This window comes from Pinus tabuliformis, chromosome 8 (genome assembly GCF_031772625.1).
Source record: "Pinus tabuliformis cultivar Carrire ecotype Pingquan chromosome 8, CPIR1, whole genome shotgun sequence".
Classification (NCBI taxonomy): domain Eukaryota; kingdom Viridiplantae; phylum Streptophyta; class Pinopsida; order Pinales; family Pinaceae; genus Pinus; species Pinus tabuliformis.
Genome location: NC_142294.1, coordinates 1,446,651,958 through 1,446,658,853, shown reverse-complemented (window position 1 = coordinate 1,446,658,853; position 6,896 = coordinate 1,446,651,958).

Sequence of the window (6,896 nt, the reverse complement as noted above, 5' to 3'; positions counted from 1 at the left end):
TCTCTTAGTGCAGCATGACTCATAAGGAGTTTTGTGTTTCGTGGATTCATGTGGTACTTTGTTCTAGATGTAAGAAACATAGTTGATTATTTTAGACCATAACTTTGAAGGTAATGAGTTTGCATGCATCATGCAGTTGGTAATTTCTTTTAGTCTCCTATTCTTCCTTTATACCACATCATATTGATTGTATGACACTATGTGTTGTAACTAGATAACTCCATCTGAACAAAGCTTTTCCATGCCTTTGTTCACATACTCCCCCCTATTCTCTATGTGCAACATTTTGATGCCTTTCCTATTTTTTCTACATGTGGTTTAATGTCCTGGAAAAGTTCAAAGACCTCTAACTTGGATTTAATAAAATAGACCCAAATTTAACGTTACTAGTTGTCTATGAATGTAAGAGACTACCTCACCTTTTATCATATATGGTTTAGGAAAATATCTAGTGATATCATTTTGCATGAGATTAAGGGTTGATGATGGCCTTCTTGCATTTCCTTTCTTCAAATATCCTCTAGATGTTTTCCCATAATATAGCCATGGAAAAATCCTTCAAAAGATTGAATGTTGGGAATCCTTGTAACCATTCCTTCTCTATTAATTTGTTGTAGGTACTTGTAGTTCAAGTGTCGAAAAATTTCGTGTCCCAATGGACTCTCTTTGTTTGCATGTGTTACTAACATAATCTAAGAAGATTCGGAAGCAAAATGAAAAGGAATAAAACCTTGCGGAAAGGTCTACTTTACCTAGAATAATTATAGAGCCATTTGTCATCTTACAAATGCTAACAGTCTCAGGTGTAAATTCTACTGGATTTCCTCTACAAAAATTCATTGTCTGGTAGACTCATAGTATGAGTATGGATTAAATAGGTCATCAAAGAAACCATTATCCCTATCTACTCTTCTTTTTCCACGTACTTTGATAAGGGTATTATCTCCCATAAGTATGGGAGGACCATAAATGTTTCCATGGTCAAAAAGGAATCTCTTAAGGTATCCATATGGTGTGGTTCCACACTGTGAATAATTTAAGAATAATTGATCTAAACTTAAACATGAACACAAAAACTTACACATATAATCATAAACAGAGAGATGCAATAGAAAAAACCTTCATTTCATTAATAGAAGAATACTCAACTATGCTTATAAACATAATGGAAATAAGATAGTGTTGGCTATGTGGGGCTTGACCTAGGTTCAGATGTGATTTTAGCCAAGCAAATCCCTGTACCACTAGCCCTTTCTGCAACAGTCTATGGAACGCGGACTGAGGTCTCACTCGAAGCAGTATGGGAGGGTGCTAGAACAAAGTTTCGGCACCGTGGGGATGTCTGGTAGGTGGCGATAGGGATGCAATCAAACCTCCATGCTTATTGGACACGAGCATGTTGCTTCCTGTGTTATTACCTTCATGCAGCTCTAGCCGCAGCACGACCCGTGTTAGTTACGCAAGTCTTCCTTAATTAAGTTCTAATTGCTAATTAATTAGAATTTTGTCATACATAAGCATTCATACCAATGTTTATCAAGTGTAGACATATAAATAACTAGATAACAATAATGCATAACATCAAAATATAGATCCATGAACAGATGGAATGTACTTTGAATCAAGCTTATCTTTATTAATAATATTTTTCATGTTCAATTCAATTACAGACCCAACTACGCCCTACGCACTTAGCTATAGGGGTCTGCGCACTGAGCTGCAGACTCTACTAGGCCTCTGTGCACTGAGCTACAGAGCCTCTTCCTACTGCTGCGACCCAATACGCTTCAACTTCCCTTCATTCTATAACCATGCCTTCGCATCTATCTATTAGTTGCTTGCCAAAAAACTATCTTTACACTTAGAGCTTCTCTCTATTTATAAAATCCCATGGTCCGCGGACCATGGGTAGGTCGACACAACTTTACATTATTTTACAATTCTTAGGACGGACAACCCTATGACTCATCCTAGACTTTTGCACTCCGCGCCCACACTTTACGGAGTCTTATATTATAATTGACCAAAACGCAGGCTTTAAGCCCCAAAACCTACTGTGGGGGATCCCATGCCCAACAGGGCCCCAACACAATCATCGTGACTCATCCCTAGTCACTCTGTTGGTGCATCAATCTTTCCGTGAAGTCCATCCAGCAGGTCTCGCACAACATGTGTGTCCATGGTAGACTATTCTGCTATATGTTGTACTTGTTTCACATGTATCTCTAAACCTTTGTGAGTAGGGTCACATTCCTATCTAACCGCATAGAGTTCCTGCATTTTTTCTAGCATGTCTTCAATGGTAGCTGTAATTGTAAAAGCTTCATCAATCCATGGTTGGATGCATGCTTTAAGCAGGGCTTCTTTTTGTTGCCCGACGTCTAATTGGTCCTTCAGTGCCCTTGCCTACAGTAGTTTGGCGAGTCGTTGAGTAAGGACAACCTTCTGCATGGTCTGGCGGATACTGTCGTACTCTTGTTGCAACTCACTCACCTCTGTCTCTAGGCGTTGTAGTTTTGGATCTTCCTGCAGTTATGTAAGCATGGTTAGTGCTTGATCCAACATACCGGTGCAATCCTGTGTCGCCTGGCCAATTTGATCCAACCCCGTCTAGATAGCATAGGCATGTTGCTCTCTGACTTTTGGGGGCGTGGAGGGCTGTGCCTTCAATCGCAGCTCGGCGATCTGTAGGTTCAGCTCCAACTAAACCTTCGTCATTTCCTCCCTGGCCTTGTGGACTCTGGTCACCAATCTATGGTCCCGCTCTGCTGCTAGTAGCTCTGTAGGCACGACCAACTTTGGGACGCTCCTACACGCATCCTCTACAATGTGCTCCCGTCTAGGAGCCTGTGCAATCAACTCATCACACTGGAGGCTGAGCTAATCGATGTTTAGTTTCTGCTCATTCAAGACCTGGATCGCGCGGCCTTCCCTAGCGCAGAGCTTTGTGATGACCCCATCCTATAACTAGTACAAGGTTTCATACGGCAGGGCTACCAAGTTTAAGCCGACGCCTTTCATGCTACTCATTGCAGCCCGGTCAACCTCGCTTGCTGCTGCTAGGGCACCATCAGGCGAAACGAAAGGGTTGTCCATATAGGCGCGCAACGTCTGTCCGGCTTCTATGATTCCTGCTATGACGTACAAAGCCATTGTACCTATTTGGGAGGGCTATACATGTAAGCCTTATAGCTGCGCGCTGAGCGCCCCCAACACAATGTTCTGATCCATCCTCAGTTCCTTGAGTGCATCCTTTGTGAACTCACGAGTCGTTTCGCCGATGTCAAACAGATCACCTTCTGTGAGCATGATTAGGTCAAAAGACGTCTTTGGCACCTTTACCTTCTTCCTAGGAGTTGTTTTCTTAGGGCCGCGTGGCCGCTTGAGTTGGGTTGATGCTGAACCGGGGTCTGTGCACTCTTATGTCTTGTCCACTTCCCTGGTTTGTTTCCCTGTGGACATCTCCTAGCCCTCCTTGGGGTCTTCTGTGGGCGTTGTTGTGATTTCTGCCATCTGCGCTGCTGCTGCTACATCGGTTGTCTTCCACTGTGCGGCTACTTCTTGTTCGTAGTGCCTCTTTTCAGCTAGTTGTGTGATGCATAGCTTGGTGTCCTTCTTTCTTTTCTGGGATGTGGCCTTCTCCATTTCTACCAAGTCCAAGGTATGCCACTCCAGAGGCCATGACTCCATTACTGCGAAGATCGCATCATCTGTTGTTATGAACGGAAGCTTCACCCATTTTTGTGCTAGATCCTTGCATGCCCAAATATACAGGTTATGCATATCTACTTTGAACTCTGTCGAGCTCTGCAAGCTGTTATAAACTGTATGGAACAGGCACGGCCTTCGATTGATCCACATTCGGATGCTCATCTCCATGAACACCCAGAACACCTTCGTCTTGCGAATTCTCTTCGCATCTTCGTAGCCCAGAGCAAGGTGTACCTCACGGCTTCAGGAAAATCATCCTCAATATTGGGAAATTGGCTATCCTTGGGTAGTTCCCCTACAACCAACAAGATGGATAAGAGAAACCATGCATAGTGGAAGGTCTTACCCTACTCCTAGGCCTCCTTGCAGTTTGTCAGAAACTCCTCGTAGAGGAACTGCACCCAGTTGAACTGTACCCCCTCTGTGCACTGCTCTTCCAACGCAATCACATACATTAGTACTTCGTCGGTGCGACATTTCCTCATCAACTTGTCGGCTAGCGGTTGGGTGGCTATGCACACCCCTTTGCCCTTAATTCTTGCTATTGCGTACCCCCTCTTTTTCTTCTCTAGTTTATACTTCACCTTCATGGCTTCTGCGAGGGCCAAGTCACTACTTTTTCCCGCTATGGTCGCGGTGTGTGTCCTTTGAAGGGAAGTTAAGAAATTATGTGAATTAGGTTGGCCATGATGGGAATAGGCTCCTCCAGCCAAATATACCCGTCATGCATTAGGAACGACAACTGCCTGATGACGAAAATGTTGATTGGCGTGTGGTGGTAGTGGGGTATCCATCGTAGATGGAGTAAACCAACCTTCTGCACATCGTGCAACCATTTCTGCTTCATTAACCTCTCTGTGGCCAGGTGTGGGAACTTCTCGCTACCCATGAGGTCCTAGTCCTCGAAATTCATGGTAGGTATTCGTCCCAAAGGTAGACCTTCAAACGTTATACTTTTAGGGAGGAGTAGGGTCTAGAGCGCACTCCTTGTGGCCTCCAGGCCTTTCAGTATCTTGGCTTTCCCTTTCCATGGGGGGACATATGTAGGTAACTTTGTTTCGAAAGGCATTGGTGAGACATGATTTGCCTCATTGTCTTGCACCTAAATTTGAGCAATTAGAGCTTGCAAGTCTTTCTCCTCCTCATCTGATTCAATAGTGATGGATTTTCCCTTTTCTACAATTGAGAATTTGCCAAACCGTGGTTTTCTTGGGGATACAAGGACTCGACCCATAATCTTCTTATCTTTCTATGGTCGTGGCGTTCGTGGTGATTTTGGAACTTCTAGTGAAACTGCTGCCTCTCTAGGCTCCTCATGGGCCATATGGGGCTCCACGATATCTTCGACGAATCGCACTCTTGTTCTAGCAGCGGTCATCGTGTCTATAGTCAAAGGTGGTAAGAGTACGCGATGCTTATTCTTTGTAACTGGTCAATTCTCACACAACCAAGTGTTGCCTCAAGGCTAGCCCTAGGGATTTTATAGCATCTTTTGAATTTTAATTTGACCATTCCCCCCACTTTTGAGTCATTAATGCCTTCTTGGCGGCAGATCATCCAAAATCTAGCTCTTAATTCGTATCTTAATTTCCCGCCGCCTGCTCCTTTTTGCCTTAAATTGGATATATTTCATGAACAGTGACACCAATGGTCACCTCCCAGCCTACCCGAGCGGCAGCACAGCCCCCTATGCGCAGGCACGACCCCTGTGACATATTGATTCTGCGCACAACCTCCTTATCGTGCAACTCCCATACAAACTCTTTTATAGTCCTGTACTTTCTTTCAACTGCTTGGATTATTGAGACTATGCTCCCTATGGATAGTCAGGTGGTCACACCACGTATGCGAGGCTTCAATTCACCTTCCAGCCTAGTCCGTGGGGACTCCTCAATTACCCTCATGACAGTCAGTGTCTTGCATTCTTCCTTATGCGGTCTGCTCCCCTCGTTACTTTGTCTGGTAAGGTGCAGTCATAGCCATGGTAGCAGAGACACAAATTATCAGCAAAAATCTTCTAATGCAGTAGTATGGCTGGCCATACCTTGTCCTGTCATTCTTAGTTTATTGACGCGGCATGCTTACATGATTTGGATTTCAAATTTGTTGATTTCTATGTCCATTAACATTCTTTTCTACCTTAGTCGTACTCGATCTTCTTCGAGTTAGCAAAGCTTAAGTTTCCCTCGTCGAATGGCTTTCTGAATCTGCATATGTTCGTCCTCGCGCGGTTGTATAATTCCTTCATCCTGGTCCTCATGTACTGTCCCAACTGTGGGAGCTACTGCGTGAGGATTCCTTTCTTCCAAAACTATGGTCTCGACACTGCTTGTCACACGGAATGAGTCGATCTTGCGGACAAGATAGACCTTCCTAGAATCTAACGATATCTACTGACAAGCAAGCCAATCAAAAACTATCTTTCTCTAAATATGCATTTATAAACAAAGGCAAACAAGTTTTTAGGCCTACCTTAGGTCCAATGCAAGTTATGCGCACATCTTCCGTATATGCCCAGTTTCCGTATATGCACACATCTTCCGTATATGCCCAGTTTCCGTATATGCACACATCTTCCGTATATGCCCAGTTTCCGTATATGCACACATCTTCCGTATATGCCCAGTTTCCGTATATGCGCACATCTTCCGTATATGCACACATCTTCCGTATATGCCCAGTTTCCGTATATGCACACATCTTCCGTATATGCGCACATCTTCCGTATATGCCCAGTTTCCGTATATGCGCACATCTTCTGTATATGCCCAGTTTCCGTATATGCGCACATCTTTCGTATATGCCCAGTTTCCGTATATGCACACATCTTCCGTATATGCCCAGTTTCTGTATATGCGCACATCTTCCGTATATGCCCAGTTTCCGTATATGCGCACATCTTCTGTATATGCCCAGTTTCTGTATATGTGCACATCTTCCGTATATGCCCAGTTTCCGTATATGCGCACATCTTCCGTATATGCACACATCTTCCGTATATGCCCAGTTTCTGTATATGTGCACATCTTCCGTATATGCGCACATCTTCCGTATATGCCCAGTTTCCGTAGATGCCCACATCTTCCGTATATGCACACATCTTCCGTATATGCCCAGTTTCCGTATATGCGCACATCTTCCGTATATGCCCAGTTTCCGTATATGCCCACATCTTCCGTATATGC